Here is a 20283-nt window from a genome sequence, read left to right as displayed (position 1 = left end):
AAGGACTGCCGGGTGAAGGACGGATGATGGAAAACTGCGTCTGAAACTAGTGATGATCTCTATGTTGCCTAATTGACTTTAAATAAAAATAAAATTAAGAATTAAAAGTACTGCTGGAGACTCTATTCTTACCAGCGCTTGAGAAATCCAGGCGAAGGATTTGGGATATTTTAAACTTTGTGTTGCATGAACCGTGTCCCCAGGACTGGCCCCCTCCCCGCCATAAGGACTCAGTTCCTCTTTCGTTACTCATCCCCGGCACCCTGTGCCCTCTTAGCGTTTAATCCCGGGAGTGCCCTTCGTTCCCTATTTCCCTGCTCCCGCGTCTCACTGTGGGCTTCCTGTGACGAGGCTCGTCCTCATCAGTGGTGTTATCGGTCGTAATGAGGCAATCGCGATAAGTGGGAGAGTCGGAGAAAGCACCACAGGGGCTGAAAACCCAACCACCACTCTTTGAACTCAAGAGTCGAAAATCTTAAAATTCTTTCTCCTAATCGACTTCAAAATTGTGAGCGCTTTCTGTGGGTGATGTCCCAGTGTCTAGAAGAAGCCTTCATTCACGAACACTCCGCAGAGCCACGCCTAGGCCTCGTACGTGCAAGGGGTCCTTCCGGGGCTGCGGAGGACAGAGATGGGTCAGGACTGCATCTGCAGGACTCTTGGGCTTTCTTTTTCTTTTTTTTAAAGATTTTATTTATTTATTCATGAGAGACACAGAGAGAGGCAGAGACACAGGCAGAGGGAGAAGCAGGCTCCCTGCAGGGAGCCCGACGCAGGACTCGATCCCAGGTCTCCAGGATCACACCCTGGGCTGTAGGCAGCGCTACACCGCTGGGCCACCGGGGCTGCCTGGACTCTTGGTTTATAAGGGACGGATAAAGCACGTGTCCACATAGGGTGATGCAAGGTGAAGGGCGCTCACTTCTGACAATGTGGCTCAGGGAGTTCAGAGCATCAAGCACAGTGGTGGTTTCCTGGGCAGGACCGACCCTAACGTGTATCCCTTCAGGCCCCCATTGCCCGCGCTCGGGTGTCGCAGAGCATATCCCGGGAGGTACCAGCCATCGTCTCCCCTCCCTTGGTCTTTCCCTGTCTCTGACCCCCACTTCCCTGGTGGTAATAATACTGGGGTTCCCTACCTCCGACTCTCCAGTGCCCCCTTCCCAGCAGGGGGATATTTACCCAGACCCTTCACCCCCGAAAGGCTCCCCTGGGCCCCACTCCCCGCCTCGCACCAGGTTTGAGCCCTTGGTAGATGCCGCTGGGCTGACTCTCCCATTTGGAGAAATGCGAGGGTGGGTGTTTTGGAGAAAAAAGTGCTGGGTGGCATTGGAGGGTTAATCCTACTTCCCTAAGCCATTCCCAGTCACGTGGGTCAGTTGCTTGTCCCTCGTCAACTGTTCTCTCCCTTTACGGATGAACTCATTTCCCCCGGTGCACTTGTTCGTGTGGGCTGTGCACCCGTCGGCTGCGCTGGTTCGGGCCGTGCAAGGGGCCCCTGCTCCACCGGCCGGTGCTCCTGGTGCCGTGATGCTCTCGGGGTCCCCAGTGGGGAGGAGGTGGCGGGCCCTGTGGAGAAGTGGGCAGAAGGCGGTGCTGAGGCTGGGCCCCGGCTTTCTAATTCTGGAGCTGAGAACAGACTGGTTTCCTTGACAACAGAGATGAAGTCTGCTCGCAGGCCCCTGGGGGTGGGCTTTGTGTGTCTGCGGAGAGCGCGGGGACTCGGCGACAAGAAAGGAGATCCTTTCTTCATCGGTGCAGCAGCCCGGTCCTGAAAACTCGCCAGCTCTTACTGTATTTTAAAAATATCATAAACGTCCCAGGTGGCTCGGCGACATCAGTTACGCCGTCTACGCGCTGGCATCCAAGCGACGCGTCCTCCCTTGCTTCCCGCCCCATTGTTTCTGCTCCTTGACGTATTTTACCAGCAACACCTTGATAACACGTCTTAAGGCGTCAGTAGGTAGGTTCTCACCGGGCGCTCTTGACGGCCGCATGAAAAGCATTTTTTCCTCCTTTAGCTAGAAGTGATCCGCGTGGCCAGGCAGCTGGGCGGTCGTGGAGTCCGCGCCCGACAGGCTGACGCTGGCTCACGTGGCATCCTCCGGACAGGCTTTGGGACCCAGGCCCTTCCCTGATGCGAGCCCGCAGGTTCAGCTTGCTTGGCCCCCAGGCCGACGGCAAGGCAGCCTGTCTTGGGCGCGGTGGCTGTTTAATTCGTGCACCACCCCCTTCCTCAAAGGGCGGCCTGCAGGTCGCAGGGGAGAAGGCAGGCCGGGGCGATCTCACGCCTCCCGCAAGCGGCAACATCTGCTGCCGGAAAAATGCGGGGAAAGGATCTGCAGCATCGTAGCCCGAGGCAGATGCGACACACGTGGCCACGGGACCCTGAGCTCACACGAGCAGCGCGTCTGTTCCAATCCGCCTTACTCTGCGCGTGTCGTGTCGGTGCACAGCACTCGGGTGCCGGCTGGGTTAGATGGGAGACTGAGCAGCACCCGTGGGCCAAGAGTGACGGATGGGATGGGAGCTAATTAGCAGAGGAAGGCCCCTCGGACAGGTGCACGGACAGGCAGCGGGGGCCGCGACCCAGGTACCTCCCGGGGATATTTTTGGGCAAGTCCTTCCTCTTGTGGCTCAAACTTCGCTCTCGCCTGCCCCCCTCTCCCTGGTAGGCAAAGGGCGAGCTGTAGCCTCCTGGAGCCGCCCGCGAGGCCCTCTGATTCTTTCATCCTCCGAAGGGAGGACCCCGACCCCCCAGGCAGGCAGGGGGCCCCCCTCACAGGAGCATCCTCGGCTCAGCTTTTTACGTGGAGGCGACCTCCCCGCCCCGGGACCTTGCTACCCTGTGGGTCCCGGCAGACCCTGTCCCGCATCCCCGCTCCCGGCACGTCTGAGGGCCAGCGAGGATGGCCAGGGAGACGGCGAGCCCGCCTCTGACCCACGGGGCACCGCCGGGCGCCAGGTCGCAGGGCGTCTCAGAGGCTGCCCACGGGGGCCCAGAGGCCCAAGGACGTCCAGGGCTTGTTCTCATCGCCGAGCAGGTCGGTGCGAGATGCAGGACCAGGTCCCCGGCTCTTCCCGCGGGACCGCTTCCGACGGAGTCTCAGCAGCCTCCTTGCCGGCGGGGCCTCGACATGCGGGCCACAGAGTCCCCAGAGCCTCCGTCAGGGTCCTGGGCGGCACAACTGCTCTCTCGTAGGGCGAGTCTGGCTGAGAGAAACGCGAGGTCCCGCAGTGCCGCCTCTACCCTGTCGCACGCACTGGGTTGGGGGGGCGCCCTCGTCGCGAGTGAGGTGCCGGCCGAGCTCCCGCGCATCCCCCGCCCGGGCCGCAGCGCGGGGAGGAAACGGGGCGCCTCCCGGGACGCAGCCCTCCGCCGCACGACGGTCGCAGGTGGCACTCCTGAGAAACCGCGAGGCGTTAATTAGCAGAAGCGCCGCGTGTTTAAGATGCGTGGTTTTAAATAACTATTAAATCAAGCCTGCTTCGCAGAGCTGAGACTCCGTCTGCTCCAAAATCTAAGGCGCTGAGTTTTGCTTCATGCACTGAGAGAACCGCTTAAATGCACCTGGAAGTGATGGTTTGGGGTCACTTTGGTTCCCTTGGACGTAGAAACTGAGGCACAGAGGCCCACGGGGCTGGCTGTGCTCGGGGCCGGCTACACTAAGGCACGAGTGTGCACCTCGCGGAGCAAAGGCCTGAGTGGCTCCTGGCGTCCAGCGGGCACGTGAGGGGACGGGGCTTGGGCCCCAGAAGCCGCATGACAGGGCTCAAATGCAAAGACCGAGCCCCCCGGCTTTCCGCAGGGGTGAGGCGGGTGGAGCCAGGGAGCCCAGGCCGCCGGGCCAGGCTATCCCCGGGTCCCTCCTTGCACAAGTCACACGCCCTCAGCCTCCGTCTTCTCAGGGTTCGGTGAAGGGAGCGGGGAGCTGGGCTGTGTGTCCGTCGGGCGCTTGCGAGGACGGACGTTCCTCGGCGGAGGGCGTTCACCTGCGGGCTGGGCCGTCTGCGCAGGCAACAGGAAGCGACACGGTCCCGGGGCCGCCCAGGACCCGCCCAGCGGGAGGCCATTCTGCCGGGGAGGGGGGAGGCTGGAGGGAGGCTGGGGATGCAGGTCCACCCGCCCTGGGGCCAGGGCCCCTCCCGCGGGAAGCTGCACGGAGGTGGGCGGCCCGGGAGGGAACTGGCGAGGAGGACAGGCCAGGCCGCAGGAAGCTGAGGCGGGGGGGGGGGGGGGGGGGAGGCGGGTGGCAGGAGCAGCCCTTCGCTGGGACGGTCGCTCTGGACTCTGTGTCCTTGAGGCCAGAGGAGCCTTGGCTGAGACGCGCGGCTCGGCCGCCAGGAGCCCGCGGGCATCGCGAGGGGCGCTGAGCACCTTCTGCGCCGGACTCGCCCCGGACGGACACGAGGCCTTCGAGGAAGGGAAGGAGGTCACGGGGTTGCACCCGTGACCCCGAGGACTCCCGCGTCCACACGGGGCTTCTGCCGTGAACAGTTCCCAGCAGGCCGGTGTCCGCGGCAGGCTTTTCGAGAACGCCGCCTGGATCGTCACACGAGCACCTGCTCGGAGAGGGTGTCCGGTCAGCACCGGGCAGACGGGATGGGTTTGCTGTCCCCTCACCTAAGGGAAGGAGGGGGCATGGCGGTCACATGGCGCCGTCAGGCCGCACGCGCACAGGCGCTCTTGCCACAGACCCCTCCCCGGGCGTCAGGCTCCTCATCGGGGGGACCCCAGCCCACTCGGCCCTGCCACCGTGGGCTCCCCGGCCCGGCCGACGGGTGCAGAAATGACCCCGCAGGCCGTCGCAGAGGAGAGCTCGGAGGCGTAGACAGATCCTCCCGCAGCCACATCCCTGACGTCCACACCGTGTGCCGTGCTGTGACCTCAAGGACGTGCTTCAGTGACCGGAAGCCCTTCGCGATGACTCGAGGTTTTGCGTGTCCTGACTGTGAAACGGGGAGTGGGTGGCCACACAGCTCCTGAGCCCCCTTCTCCGCTGCTGCTGCCCTTGCACCTCACGCTGCTCTTCTCCCAACACGGTGCCTTAGACGCGCCCTCCCCGATGGTCCCCTGATTCTCTCTCAGCTCCTTTCCCTGTCCATCCTACCCCACAAAGCACGGAAGAGCCACTGAGGCCAGGGGGCTCCTCCTGGAGGTCAGGGAGGCGAGGCTGCGGGGCGGAGAGCTGGGAACACCCATGCAGTAGTCGTCTTTGTCCCGACTCACGTGCAGGGGTGAGTAATAGCAGGAAAAGACGCCAGCCTGGTGGCAAACGCCAGGTGCCAGAGCCACGAAGCGCCAGAGAACCAGGCGCTGGGGAATGGGGGGGCCTTGGCCTGGGGAGGGGAGAGCTGGGCCCAGGCGGGCTGGAGGGTGGCCGTGTGTCTGGGGCGGGCGTTCCCTGCAGACACACTGGCCGAGGCGTGAAGGCCGAGAGGACTTGGTCCTGTTCCCCGGGAAGACGTGGCCCGGGGGCCCTGCCCTGCCCTGAGCCCACGCTGACCCCGGAAGCCGCCTCCCCCGCTGCTGACCGAGCGCAGAGGGCGTCTGTCTGCAGCCTCCAGAACGCGGGAGCTGCCGCGTGATCCAAGGGAACAGCCATCGTGGCTCCGGATGCGGGCGATGCCATGGGTTTGTGACCCGCTTTAGGGACAAAACCGTCTATGTGGATTGGATCGCAGGCGGGGCGCTGGAGACGGATCCGTGGGAAACGAACATAGTGAGGTTGTTAAAGACAAAATTTGAGAAGGTTTGAAGGTCAGTTGGCTTTTATTCAGTAATTCGTGGATCGGGGAGCATCGGAGGGAGCTGGGAGGAGCTGACGGAAGGGAAGGGCTGCACAGGCAGGACCTGGCTGGACCCTTAGCAAAGGAATGGACAACAATGTTCCAGGAGAGGCCACCTCCTGGTGGTGGATGGCCTCCTCGTCCTTGGGGTGGGGGGTCTTGGTGGTGGATGGTCTCCTCGTCCTTGGGGTGGGGGGTCTTGGTGGTGGATGGTCTCCTCGTCCTCGGGGTGGGGGGTCTTGGTGGTGGATGGTCTCCTCGTCCTTGGGGTGGGGGGTCTTGGTGGTGGATGGTCTCCTCGTCCTCGGGGTGGAGGGTCTTGGTGGTGGATGGTCTCCTCGTCCTTGGGGGTGGGGGGTCTTGGTGGTGGATGGTCTCCTCGTCCTTGGGGTGGGGGGTCTTGGTGGTGGATGGTCTCCTCGTCCTTGGGGGTGGGGGGTCTTGGTGGTGGATGGTCTCCTCGTCCTTGGGGTGGGGGGTCTTGGTGGTGGATGGTCTCCTTGTCCTTCGGGGTGGGGGATCTTGTTGGTGGATGGCCTCCTTGTCAGGGACCAGGACGGGTTCTGCGTGACCCCTGATTCCTACAGGCCACTCAAGATGACATTTCCGGGGGCGGGGGGGGGCTTGGACTGCAGGCAGCTTAGACAGTGAGCCCCGGTTTGGTGACTTGGCCTAGCATCACGACTCCATTTGGGGCTGCTGGTTTTCTCTTTAACTAGGCCAACGGGGCGTCTGCCTCTTCTGCCCATGCCTACGTTGCCCTTGGCAGACCAGCTTTTTTTTGTTTTTTTTAGCCCCAGGCTGTTTTAGTGGGTGAGCTACCCCACTCCTGCCCCCACCCTGAGACGTACTGGTGGCCTCTGCTCTGTCGAGCAGCCTGAGCTTCTCAACACCCACTCCCATGTCGAAGAGCCCAGGCTACACGACAGGCGAGTTCTCGTTGCCTCTTGGACCAAGCATTTTCCACTCCGTAAAAACAATAGGGAAGGGCTGCCTGGTTGGCTCAGTTAAACGTCTGACTCTTGATTTCGGGTCATGATCTCAGGGTCATGTGGGGCTGCGCGCTCAGCATAGAATTGCTTGTCCCTCTCCTTCTGCTCCTCCTCCTCCTCTCTCTCTCTCTCTCTCTCAAAATAAATAAATGAATAAAATATTTAAAAAAACACAAGTGCTGATGCATAAGTCTCCGTCGGGTTCACCGAAGGTGGGAAATGGGGACTCGATCACCCGCGTTTCCATTCTCCTAGGAATTATTCGGGGCCCTCGTAAGCCGGGATAAGGAGATCTTATTTCGTTTTTGTTACTGTTGGTTTTTTTTTTTTTTTTCCATCCAAAAGGATGAGACCACTTCTTGGTTGACCCTGTTAGAGAGTGATGAACAGGAGCCGTCGGAACCCATTAGTACTGCCCCAGTGAGCTGCTGTTCAATTCAGAAGCATCGACCGGGCCTGGGGAGCCGTGCCGCCCCAGCCCGCGCCCCGCTTCTGCTCTCTGTCCTCCAGCCCTTCGCTGTCACGGTGGCCAAGTGTAGCAGTTGACTGGATCTGCGACCTCCGGCCCTTTGTTCCACGCGTCCCCTTTATCATCACGGGGCTGCCGGTGACAATATGCTCTTACGCGCTCACTACTCAGAGCGCGGTCTGTGGACCGTGAGCAATGGCATCACTTAGGATCCGTGGAGAAGTGCGGCGTCTCCGGCTCGCCCCAGGCGACTGAACCAGAGCCTGTAGGTTGGTAGATCCCCTGGCAGGTCGTATGCATGCGAAGGTTAAAGTAGCGCCCAGACGCTCTGGAGGCCAGAAGTGCACAACCGAGGCTGCGCGGCCTCCAAAGGCTCCAGGGGAAGAATCCCGCCTTGCTTCTTCCAGCCGCTGGGCTGCTGGCGTTCCTGGCCTTGCAGCTGCGTCACGCCCGTAGCTGCCCGTCTTCCTGGGGCCGTCTTGTCCGTGCGTCCCGTCAGGGATGTGTGCTGGGATTCGGGGCACACTTGGATACTCTAGGACGATTTCAGCGTGAGATTCTTAAATTAATCTCATCATTCAGGATCCATTTTCCAAATAAGCCCCAATTGTCAGGTTCCGGGAGTTAGGTCATTGACGTGTTTTTTGCGGTGCCACTGTGCGACCTACTACAGACCCCCTCGGACACGTCCGTGCTTCCACGCCGCATGCCAGTGCTCCCCCTCTCAGTGGTCCAGCCTGGAGTTTGGGTTCACTCACGCCGCTGACCGTCGCCAAATAATAGCAGCATTCTTGAATGTGTCTTCCGTGACAGATCGCGTCCTATGCGTTTTCCAGGGATGAATCCTTTTGGCTGCGACAACCCTTTGGGGTTGCTATCATAATCACCACCCCCCTTTACAGATGGGGAAACGGAGGCATGGGGTGGCTCAGTAACATCTAAAATCTCACAGCCAGCAGAGGTGAGCCTTGGGCACAAACCAGTCTGCGCCAGAATCTGTGAGCTTTGTCATATGATGATGCTTCTGAAATTATGTAATATGTTTCCGAAATCATACAGGGTTCAAAGGTGTAGGAGGGAGATGGCATCACGGCCCTTTGTCCCACTTCCCAGGGAGGCTGGGCACAAAGAAGGCAAAGATGCAGTGTGGGCAGCTATCCCACCCCCACCCTATAGTGTTTGGAGGTTGGGGGGACCCTCCAGGTATTATTTGTTCCACCCCAAGGCATTTTCATTTAGTACTGGATACGTGCACTTTACCATGACACAGCTTGTCCTGGCAAAATGCCTTATGGCTGTTTATTATCAAAGAGCTCTTTAGGGAGATGTTTAGGCCTTTGGGGGGATGTTTAGGCCTTTTGGGGGATGTTTAGGCCTTTGGGGGGATGTTTAGGCCTTTAGGGGGATGTTTAGGCCTTTAGGGGGATGTTTAGGCCTTTGAGGGATGCTTAGGTCTTTTGGGGATGTTTAGGCCTTTGGGGGGATGTTTAGGCCTTTGGGGGGATGTTTAGGCCTTTAGGGGGATGTTTAGGCCTTTGAGGGATGTTTAGGTCTTTTGGGGATGTTTAGGTCTTTGGGGGGGATGTTTAGGCCTTTTGGGGATGTTTAGGCCTTTGAGTGATGCTTAGGGCTTTAGGGGGATGTTTAGGCCTTTGGGGGATGTTTCAGTATGTATCCTATCTTGCTTACTAACCATGTGCAAAACTTCATTTAATTTACTTTAAAAGCCTCTTTTTTTGAGGTGAGGAAGGGGGGGGGGTCTCCCCCTGTATTCACTCACTTTGTAACCCTCCGTGATTTTCTGCCTTGGTTTGCAGCCCTTTGCCACTTGTATTTTTCCCAGACTGAAAACCTCACCCCTTTCTTGTAATCCCAAGCTCGACTGCCAGGAAGGGCCAGCAGTCCTCCCAAGGCACAAGGCATGTCAGATGTCTGGGCACAGCTTTCTGTGTCTGTAATAAATAGCCAGGTCAGGGGGGTCAGGGAATTAGCTGGAAAAACCTGTAAGCAGTCCAGGCATTCTCATCAGTGATGCAAGGAGAACAGGGTAACAGCACTGGAATCTCTAGATTATCTGCTCGGATGGAAGAGAGAAACCCACCATTTAGAACCGCCTACGGACCAAACATCTACCTGAGTCTTTAGTACAGAAATTCAGCAGCAAACATAATCTGCCTAATTTTATTAAGCCGAGTTTCACGGATGCGTTGACGTTCCCTTGAGAACATCTGATGGGGCGGTGAGCCCAGATGTATGCTTGCTGGCAAGGCGGAATCCAGGCTGCAGTTTTAAAAAATCCAATTGTTACGACGTCAATAGGCCACAGGAAGAGTGATTCAATAGTAGCACCTAACGGGTATTGAGCCCATATCGTTTACTAGGCCCTGTGCTTTCATGTATTATTTCGCATAATCGTCTAAGAAGGTTCTGTTCCTGTGTCCATTGTACAGGCCAAGAAACTGAGGTTTAGAGAAATTAATTGATTTGCCCAAATACATGAAGCTAGACAGATGCAGAGCTGGGTTTGATCCGGGCCCCTGATGCTTTCCAGAGTTCTTAGCCACAAGGCCGTAGGGTGGGGCCGCCTCCCTGAGTGCAGGGAGACAGCTTGGACTTCTACAGAGTTACTTGCCGCCCCCCAGTCCCCTCGGTAGTTATTCATCTTCCCTCTGTTTGCCTCAAATCTGTCTTCTCCCAAAATTGGGGGAAAGGCAGGCAGATCTGGGAAGGTTCTGAAAGAGAGGACATGGGAGGTGGGAACTAGCAGCTGTTGAGCACCCAGTATGTGCGAGGCCCTCTGGAGAGCACCCCCAGCCAGGGTGGTTTTCAACCTCAGGTCGTGGATCCATCTCCATTTTTTTGTCTCATCTTGTCTTTTTTTTTTTTTTTTTTTTAAGATTTTATTTATTTATTCACGAGAGATCCAGAGAGAGAGGCAGAGACACAGGCAGAGGGAGAAGCAGGCTCCATGCGGGTCTCCAGAATCACACCCCGGGCTGCAGGCGGCGCTAAACCGCTGTGCCACCAGGGCTGCCCTTCTTTTTTTTTTTTTTTAATAAATTTATTTTTTATTGGTGTTCAATTTGCCGACACATAGAATGACACTTCTTCAAGCGGATGTCCTGGAGGCGAAGCTGCCTGAGTCTCCAGAGTCTCCCTCAAGTTGCTGCCGTGACGCTTATCTTCCACTTCCTTCTTTCCGAGTTTTATCAGTGACTTTATGGGATCTCAGGAGCCCCTGAAGTGGGAGGTCCTGTCTTACGATCTGCGGATTCAGCTAAGTATTCATGTCAAGTATGGACAAGGGGGGACCCTGATCAAGTCGACAGGAAAGCATCTCGAGGTCCGACTGCAGAGCATGGCTGTGTCGTTCGGGTGGGCCGTGAGCCGTGACAGCAGCCTCAGCGTCCCCAGTCGCTCGGGGCCGCCTGCAGTGACGCCGCAGCCCCCCTGCAGTCGGTGGCCGCGATATCCCCAAGGCCCCAGAATTTCTCCCGGATCCTCTGCATCCAGCAGGGACGCAAGAGGACAAAGTGTGTGGAGCAGGCACCTCTGCTCCTAATCACCCAGGCGCCGGGCGATGCACATCACCTCCGCTTAGAGCCTCGCCAGGCCGGGAGGCCGGGGAATTGGGCGCCAGGAAGACGACGACGTGGGTTCGGTGAGCGCGCGGCATTGACCCCGATGCACCCGCACGCAGAGACGGAGAGAGGTTGAAATAGTTCCTCCCTTAGCACCGTCACAATAAAATCCAGGCCGTAAAGAGCCGCGGGGCGGATCACTGGGAGGAGAAGCAAGTCCGGCAGATGCCTCCTGTTGCCCCGTCTTGGTCCTGAGAGGACGAGGGACTCCGTGGCAGCCTGAGCCTCCCTTCCCAGGCTCTGGGGATGTCTCTGCCTTGAGATTGCAGAGCCCAGCACAATTTCCATGCAAGCCTTTAGATTCTCCCACCCTTTAGCCCGTTTCCTCACCATCCCCTCTCCCCGGGCCCGTGGGGTCTTCATCCCAGCCCCAGCTCAGCAAGGCCTGGGTGTCACTGCAGCCGTGAATTTTTACCGCATCCTTTGTCTGGAGGCTTTGGATGGAGTCCGAGCCCGCTCTCGTCCTAGATGCGAGGTCCTCTTAGAATTTCCTTTTGTGCCCAACAGGTAGGAAAGCCCTCCCAAAAAAACCAATGGGGGAAAAAAAAGAACAGCAAAACAATTCTGACCTGAATGTGCTCAATAAAAGAGCATCTGTTTCCATCCCCGTGGCCTAGGACGCCCTTTAGCCTAGTGGACATGGAAGGGCAGGTCCTCACTAGCTGTCTCCGGGTTTCCGGGCTGGAACCGGGACTGGCGAGCGACGAAGCCCCGCCGCGCGATTCAGCGGGTCACGTTTCACTCTCCTGCCGAAGAGCAAATGACCGCGGTTGAGGCCAAAAAGCAGAACCGACTGTTCCGCGTCTGACCTTGACCGAGGGGACGCTTTTCAAAATAGAGCTCCGTGGGTCTCGGGTCCGGTTCGGCCGGAAGTGAAAGGTGGACAAGACGACGGCTCGGGGGTGTCCGCGCCCGGATTCGAGGGCGGCCGGAGGCGCGGAGCAGGGAATCAGAGGACGTGTCAGATCAATTAGGCCGTCCCCTTGACGAGCTTTTATCCACACAGTGTGCACGTTCCGCTGACCTTTTCACTGAGGGGACTGAGCATTTGAAGGCTGGGCCCGGGCTTCCTGCTAGCTCAGCGTTGTCCCTCCGTCACCGGGGCGTCCGCAGCCCCCCTTCGTCCCCCTCACTGAAGGCGGGAAGCCCGCACGGTTTTGCAGTTGGTGGCAGAGATGCCTGACAAGTGGATTAAAGCCGAGGGCCGGAGACTCAAGGTTGGGGCCTCCCTGGGGCCCCCTGGCTCGCAGGGCGCTGCAGCAGCTCTGCCCCCAGGACTGCCGTGATCCCTCCACGAGCCACCCCTGCCCCCAACTCCATCGCAGGCGATTGTGAATCATCCCCTCTGGGGTCCCCGTGCCAGAAATAGGGACCGAATCATCCTTTACGGGGCTTCTCTGAAGCGTAGGAAGCCTGGGCCTCAGGCTTTAGCTGTTTGCTGACCTGCTGCCCTTCCCACCGGGCCCCTTGCATCACCTTCACGTGGAGGAGAAGGACACGTGGTGAAGTGCAAGGGGCCGACAGGCTCTGGAACCAGATGGGTTCAAGCAAGGCTCTGCCCTTGGATGGTCTGCGGCCCCGACCAGGTCACCCCCTGCCCTGGAGCCTCCAGGTCCACCCCTGAGGGCCGGGGGGCGGGGGCCGCCCTGCGCTTCGGCGCTGATGAGAAGGGCCCAGCAGGCCCCTCCCCGTCTGGGTTTAACAGCCCGAATCTTGTTGAGGGAATAATGTCTTCCTTCAAGATCTGAAAACTTGGGTCCTCGTAAACGTGGGCCTCGGGCTTCCAGTCTCCTCTTCCAAAAAAGCGTTGAAAACAAACATTTATCTGCAGTTTCCCGTGTGTGTGTGTGTGTGTGTAGAGAGACACGGTCATCTCAGAGGCGGCCTGCAAGGAGTGTGCTCGCTGCTTGTTGCACACACGCCGTTGTATCCATGTTCGTATTTTTCACCTTAATATGACGGCGGGTCTGTAGCAGGCGGGGACCAAGTCTCCTTTCGTTTGGAGACATCTCCTCTCCTGCCCAGTCCCAGTTCTCGCTCACTCTTGGCCACCGGTAGGTACAGAGCAAATAATCGCGCTTGTCCCGTGAGAGGGAGTGGGGCCGAGTTCGAGTGGTGACAAGGGAGGCCAGGTCAGCTCGTCGCCCAGCCGTGCGACTTCTGGGTGATGGAGGGGTGGGGGGACGTGCCCGCCCACCGGTAGGCCTGGGGCCCGTTACTAGAAGGGCTTTAAAATGCCGCGGACGTGGCTGGAAGGGGGCGTCGGGGATGCTCGGACGCCAGCGCTTCTGGACGTGCGGCGGTCCGTGGAGGGGCCTCCGGAGACGGACGCGGACACTTCACCGTCTCTCTCCTTCCTCCCTTTCTTCCCTTAAACTGTTTTTGTCCTACGTGGTCACAGCAGCTGATACCTAAAGTGGAACTCGCGGGGCTCAGGACCGGGTGGAGCTGGGGACAGGCCTCAGCCGCGCCCGCGGAGGTGCCCTCCCTCTATCTGCGGGGCCAGGCAGGGCGTGGCCGGGCCCAGGGGAGCAGCGGGGCGAGGCCCTGGCCTCCGCCGCCTCCCGGAGGCCCCGGGGCTCGGTCAGTGAGCTCGGGCTCCGACTTCAGGTCCGAGGCTTGGCCGGGAGGCTGTGCTGTGGGGCCGGGGCAGCTGGGCGCCGCCGTGCACCGCGCCTTTGCACCCGGGCTCGGGGCGCTCGGGCCTGTCCTGTTTGGGCAGCGCCCACTGAAGGGGGAGACGGGCCTGCCTGCCCCAGCTCCTCGCACAACGTGGGCCCCGTGCTCCTCTTCCAGACCTTCCGCTCCTCGGGAGCCGCCAGGAATAACCCGTAGGAGCGCGAGTTCCCACTCCCGTGATTCGTGGCCTGGTCTGCGGGGGACACGGAGGAGAACGGCGGGGTGTGCCCACGTGGGTGCCGTTCCCGGCTGCTCTCCCGGGAGGGCGACAGCGGGACACGCGAGGCAGAGCCTCAGGGTGCCGTTGGGCGAAGAGTCGAGGGTCCCAGGCAGCGGAGGGGCTGCTGGCAGGGGAGGTAAGAGCCCGGCCAGGGGCTGCAGCGACAGCCTGTGGCACCTGTTGTGACCCCCGCTTTGTCCGCCTTTGCCCCTTTCTCCCCGTAACCAGTGCGACCCCGTGACCTTGGATCTGCCCGTCGAGTGGCAGTGGGTCGTGGCACTTCTGCTTCTCAGCAGCCGAGAAGAGCGGCTTGTCGCCGAGCAGGAGGCCCGTGCACCAGGGGGCCTGCCACGGGCCCTCCGTTAACACCCGCGGCTCCCCGTGAGGCCACTGGTCCGCAGCACCTACCGCAAGCCCCCCAGGGGCCCCTGGGACCCCAGGGCCCCGCAGTGCGGCCTCAGGAACCGTCAGTGGAGATCCAGCTCGACTGACATCGGGGCAGCAGGGGCACCAGGTCTGGAGGCAGCTGGGGCACAGGTGCAGGCCCCCCCCCCCCGCCCACCTGCCCGCCCACACCGGGTCATAGCCTGGTGCCGTCAGATAGCGGGTGCAGGGAAGCGGGGAGTAGAAGGCGCCACGGGAGCTAAGGGACCGGTGGGGGGGGGGGGAGGACCTGCTGACCCGAAGGAGAAAGGAAATGAGGACAGTTTCTCCGGGCAGAGGTGAGCTTGGACAAGGCGGGGAGGCAGCCACCGGGTGCCGTCGGGCCCTGGGAATAGCCCAGCGCACCCACGGGAGGCGGCCGGGGTTGGGCAGGCCCTGGGAGACCTACGGGGTGAGGGCCCGGGTCCCTCTCTGCTGGGTGGCAGCCGCAAGGGAAGGACAAAAGCAAGGTCCCCCAGTCGTCCGGCTGGCGATGGGGGAGGCTTGGGTCTCCGGCACGCAGCATGTGTTGGTTCGAAAAGGCAAATTCAGAATTAAACCTTTATGTTTGGTGGCTGTAAAAAGGATCCGTGTTACAATCTAAATTTGGCTGAATTTCGGCCAGAAGAGCAAGCATCAGCGGGAAGGAAGCACAGGAACGCTGCCCCAGGCGGCGGGAGCCCCGGGTGGGCGTGTGGCAGGGCGGTGACAGCACGGTGGCCCTTCCGGACGGTGACGCGGTTGCGGCAGGGTGCTGAGGCCGCGAGACCGGGGGCCCTGGTGACGGGCGAGGTGTGCCGCGGGAGCGCGGGAGGAGGGGCCGGCTACAGAGGGGGCCCTGGCGCTGGGTCAGGGCTGGCCGCCCGCACAGGCCCACCCGCAGTGGCCGGGCGGCACCTGAGTGAGCAAGGGCCCTGAGCGTCGCGGCGCAGTGGGCCACCACCTAGGGCAGCGACCCCGCACCCGTGCCGCCACCCTGCAGCCCCGTCCGACGGGACCTGGGAGCAGGGGCCCTGCAGGTCCTGCCCCCTGGGAGGTGCCGGGCACCCTGGGCAGGGTGCTGCTTTCTCGTGACCCGGGGCGCCTTCGCCTCTCAGCTCTGCCGCAGGTGCACGAACGGCTGGGCGCTAAGCCTGCAGAGCGTGGGGACCTGGGGACGTGGAGCATGATGTGGCCGCTGTGGTCCTGGGGTCCTCGCCCCGCCTGGCCGAGCAAGCAGACCCCGATGGTTGGGGCTCCATGGGGGGGTTACGTTTGCCTGATACTCCTCAGGCCTATTTTCGTTTTAATCAGGGGGTAACGCTACAACCCAAGGAATGAACCTCTAATAGCAGAATTTTAACAGCAGCTGAGGTCGGGATAGGAGTTAGGGTCCAGTGCATACTGACCTGGGGGACGGGTGCCCGTCTCCATATGCAGGTGGTGTGGGTCACTCCTGGGGGCAAAAAAATGAGTTCTTTCAGTGGACACAAGAAATAGCTCAGACTCTGAGAATCCAGGTCTTGGCAGGTTATGGCCACAGACCTCGCACCCCTGTGGCAGGGGCCGCTGCGGAAGGGCAGGAGCTCGTGCCTCGGGAACGACAGCTCACAAGGCTGCAGGGGCAGTTGAGGGACACGCGTGGCCGCCCCACAACAGACTGGCATCCAGAGGGCCTGCGCCGGAGCGAGCCAGCCTGGAAACGGGGGTGGGCGTGGGACAGAAGCAGCCTCGGGTGGCCGTGACCCCGTTCTAGCTGAAACTAAGGCCCGTGGGAGGGCGACCCCACCGGCAGCAGGCCCAGCCGAGCGCGGAGAAGAGTCACAGAAGCAACGGGCAGGGCCCTCAGAGAGCCGCGAGCCCAGGACCGGGTCCAGGGGGAGCCCAGCGTGCGCCGGCCGGCCGGGCGGACAGCGGGGCCCCCGCGGGCGCGCAGAGCCTATAGCCCCTCGCACACGCCACGCCTACCAAGACCGGCTCTCCCGGCGCCCGGCCGGTCGGCGAGTCTGCCCAGAGTGGGGGACGCAGCTGAAGTGGCCGGTGAGGAAGGACGGCCGGGGAGCGTGAGCAGGAGCTGGGGGGCCGCCAGCCGGGACACAGGCCTCCTCGCTGAGCCTGCGCCCGGCCGAAAGCGCAGAACCATCGCTCGTGTTCCGTGTGTCTGAATGTTCTGATGACGAACGTCGTGAAGGGCCGGCCGCGCAGGGTGTGTCCAGCAGTGGCTCATCTCTGTGAACCCCCCGTCCGTGGCCCGTGCCCGTGAAGCCCCCGCGCTGTCCTGCGGCGTGCTGTGTGCCAGGCCGCTCCCGCTTCCTCGGCTGCAGCTGAAATTCTCTCCCACCAGCGGCTGTGCACTGAGGCTCCTCGTGAAGGGCCTGGGGCGCGGAATGGGGCGCCCTATGCCTCCCAGCCTGGCAGCCGTGGGCCTCCGCGCCAAGCGGGATTGTGCATTGTGCTCCCTCGGCCGCGTGGAGAGAGGCCAAGGCTCAGGGGAGGGCTCTCCCAGTTCCTCTCTGAAAAGAACGTCGGCCCTACCTGGGGAGATAATGAAGCCGCCCGTACAGCTCCGTAGACAGGACGGGCTTTGACATCAAATTCCACTTCACGCTCATCTTTAAGAATCTCTCAGCAGCTGATGGGTGAGGAGTGCTGGTGTGGCGGGCAAGACCCTGATACGTGCGCTTGTGTTTTTCAGCCTCCACCCGGATGTTTGAGGTCCTGTAGATGCGGTCGGCGCCCCGAGAGTGAAGCGGGTGCACGGGCCGAGCCCTGAGAAGCCGCAGCCTGGGACAGCGCCGGTCCAGCCTCCTGGTAATTGGTTGGCAGTTTTGGTGGTGATGGGGCGTGAGGCACACTTCTCGGTTGGGTCCATCTCACCAGGACGAGCCTCCAGGTGCCGGCGGGATTGGGGGACTTGTTGCCGTGAGTCTGAAGGACCTTAGAAGGCACTAGTGCACCCCCCCCCCGGCAGGGTCCGAGGTCCTCGCACAGCCCCCTTAGTCACCTTCCTCCAAGGAGACGGCGCACCGCCTGCAAGGTGCCCGCCTGCCCGCCTTCCGTCCCGAGCGGCTGCCGCGGGTGCGCCTGTGCGTGGCCCCCTCAGCTAAAATCCTCGCCTCCCGCGGCCCTGCAGGCCCTAGGGAACCAGTTAGGGAACCAGGCTTAGGGCACCGTGGGAGCCCAACGGACATCCGGGGACAAGCAGCATCTGGGGCCGGTCAGTCCCGGCGGAGATCCTGACCCCACGTTACCTGCTCGTTACTCCGCTCGTGTCGGGCAAGTTAGCGTCTCTCCCTGAGACCCAGTGTGCCTGTGCCTGTGGACGGTGACGGGGCTGCCCGCCTGCGGAGTGCCCTGGGAGTGACAGTAATCACGGAGACGGTTGCTCGGCGCCCTTGTGTCTCCCGTCCTCTGACGCAAACCGGGCGTCCTGCAGCTCAGCTCGATTCTGACACCCCGCCGGGCGGAGGGCACACAGTTAATTAACTACGCTGGTTAGCTACAGGTGCACAGTTAACTACCGCTGGTTAGCTGTGGGCACAGTTAACTACTGCTGGTTAGCTGTGGGCACAGTTAACTACTGCTGGTTAGACTTACGGGTGCATAGTTAACTATGCTGGTTAGCTACAGGCACACAGTTAACTACGCTAGTTGTAGGCAAAATCACCAGTAGGAACTGCCCCTGCCTCAGGAGCCACGAGCAGGATCCCCAGGCCACCGCACTTGTCACTCACTTGGCTATAAAGGTGAGGGTTTCCATGCCGCCCTTCCGTCTCTAATTCGCTACAACAACGCCAGAACTCAGGGGAGGGACTGCAGTTGTGATTCCAGTTGTATGATGGAGGGGTCAAGTCGGGAACAGCCGATGGAGACAACGCATAGGGCAGGGCGTGGGGAGGGAGGGGATTGGTGCAGAGCTTGTGCGTCCCCTCCTTCTAGAATCTGGGTGTATCACTATCCCAGCTACCACAGGAAGCTCCTTCCAGCCTTGATGTCCAGAGATTTTTAATGGGGAGCTTTATTACTAGTAGGCACAGTTGTTTAAATCATCTGCCACTTGATTTAAAAAAAAATAATTAATCATGAGAAAGAGAGAGGCAGAGAGACAGGCAGAGGGAGGAGCAGGCTCCCTGTGGGGAGCCCAACGCGGGACTCGATCCCAGGACCCCGGGGTCACGCCCTGGGCTGAAGGCAGACGCTCCAGCCCTGAGCCCCCCAGGGGCCCCCATCTGCCATCTGACTGAACTCAACTTCCAACCCCTCCCCCTCTGTCCTCCGTGGCTGGGGATGCGGCTAAGGTTCCAACCTTCTAATCCTGTGCTTGGCCTTTCTTGGTAGCCAGTCTCTCCCTTGAACCATCGAAGGGCCACCGTAAGTCGCCTCATGGGCATAAATTCAGGTTCAATGCAATGGGCTCATCATGAATAACCAAAGACCCTCCTGACGTCCTTAGGTATTTTAGAAATCCCAAGGCTTTTGGAAGCTCTGCAGGAATTGGGGACGAAGGCCAGATACATTCTTTATGATGTCACACCTGGCCCACCGAGCACTGGCCTCTGATGGTCACCACCCTGCTTGTCCTCTTTTTTGTGATCTCTGGGTTGACGTGTTCCCAGTATCTAATCAGAGAACCAGTCATTCTCGTCGGTCTTTTTCTAGATGCTCAAGATTGAATTAGGTTTTGGGGCTACAACATATAATTACAGTTACTCGGTATGCACCTGTTTACAGTTGAATCACGAGCCTCTTATTGCTCGAGTTCCTAATGCTATGATGATTTTAGCCCCTAAATGACACATAATAAGAGCAAATGCTTAATAGCACTGTTTTGAATACTTCACATACATTAACTCATCTAAATCCTCAGAAGAGCCTAATGAGGTAGCTAAACAGTTCAACCCCCATTTTATACACGGGGGAACTGAGCCACGGAGAGGTTAGGTGACTTGCGCAACGGGATCACATAGCTGCTGCGTGGCATGGTTAAGATTGGAGCTCGTCCTCTTCTTGGTCCGGAGTCCATGCTTTCAACCACAAAGCCGCACGGCACAGAACTTTGGTCTCCTGTGCAACATTTTGGAAGGAAAGGGAGAAGCCCAAAAGGATGCCTCTGGCCCGTAAAGCCGAAGGCTGCTTTTCCGTGGCCGCCGTTGTCATGCTGAGGGGGTCAGGGCTTCCATCTCCTGCCCCCTACCCATTGGAGCATCTCTGGAGTGACCTGCTTGGGTTGGACTCTAAGAAGCGAAGGCAGGCCTGGGGGCTGGGGGGCATGGGCTCCTGTCCAGCAGGACCTGAACTTCCTTGTAGGATCCTTGTGCTTCAGGGAGGGGAATGCGACTTCAGCCTCCACGGACCCATTCCTGAGAATGCAGCCATTCCAGGGGGGAGGAAAGAGGGCCGGCCTTCTCCACCTGAATAGAAAGGATTTAGGCCAGGAAGGCTCAGTACCGGGCTGTGCGGGCCAAAATGATCCGAGCCCCAGAGACTCGGAGGGTTCAGGTGGCTCTGGAGCTGGTGGGACCTGGAGTCATAAGGAACACAGGGAGCTCATCCCCGTGTGTGTATCCATTGTACCTCCTGGGAGAGGCTGCCTGCCTGTTTTTAAAAAAAAAAACATTGAAGATTGGGGCTACAGAAGTGATATAATTAAAATGGGGGGGGGGCAGTGCCCCTGGGAAAATGTCCGCGGGGCTCTCTGCCCAGGAGATCTGGATGGAGCCTGCATGTCTGCACAGCTCTGATGCAGTCCCGTTGTTTTTGTCCTTGCAACCCCTTGTTGCCTCTCGTTGCGGGAGCAGGCCGGGGGCATGGTGGAGGTGAAGGATTCGTGACTCACTCCACACACGTGGGCCTGACTTGAACCTGCAAAGCAAATGTGAGGGGGTCGTGTGTGTCCTTGGCAGCTGCCCAGTCGGCATCTGGCTCGAGGGAGAGGCCCCGGGGGTGGGGAGGCGAGGATGCAGGAGAAGGTCTCTCGCTCTGGGAAGCCTAGATCCTCCATCCTTCTGCATTTTCTACGTGAATCTGTCTCTCTCCGTAGAGTGTAGAGCTGGAAGGGGTCCCAGGGTTTATTCTGTTCTTTCCCTCATT

At 60.1% G+C, this 20283-nt stretch overlaps 1 protein-coding gene across 1 annotated transcript in view; it reads left to right on the top strand.

Annotated features, from left to right (window-relative positions):
• The first annotated feature begins 1439 nt into the window (after positions 1-1439).
• The window catches only part of ADD2 (adducin 2), a 55787-nt gene continuing 36943 nt past the window's right edge, over positions 1440-20283 (top strand). The window contains 2 exon segments of the mRNA XM_038551549.1: positions 1440-1963; positions 16889-17004. The gene's annotated coding sequence lies outside the window, so the exon portion shown is untranslated.

The sequence above is a fragment of the Canis lupus genome, chromosome 10, assembly GCF_011100685.1.
Source record: "Canis lupus familiaris isolate Mischka breed German Shepherd chromosome 10, alternate assembly UU_Cfam_GSD_1.0, whole genome shotgun sequence".
Taxonomy (NCBI): domain Eukaryota; kingdom Metazoa; phylum Chordata; class Mammalia; order Carnivora; family Canidae; genus Canis; species Canis lupus.
This window is presented reverse-complemented; position numbering and strand designations above follow the sequence as displayed.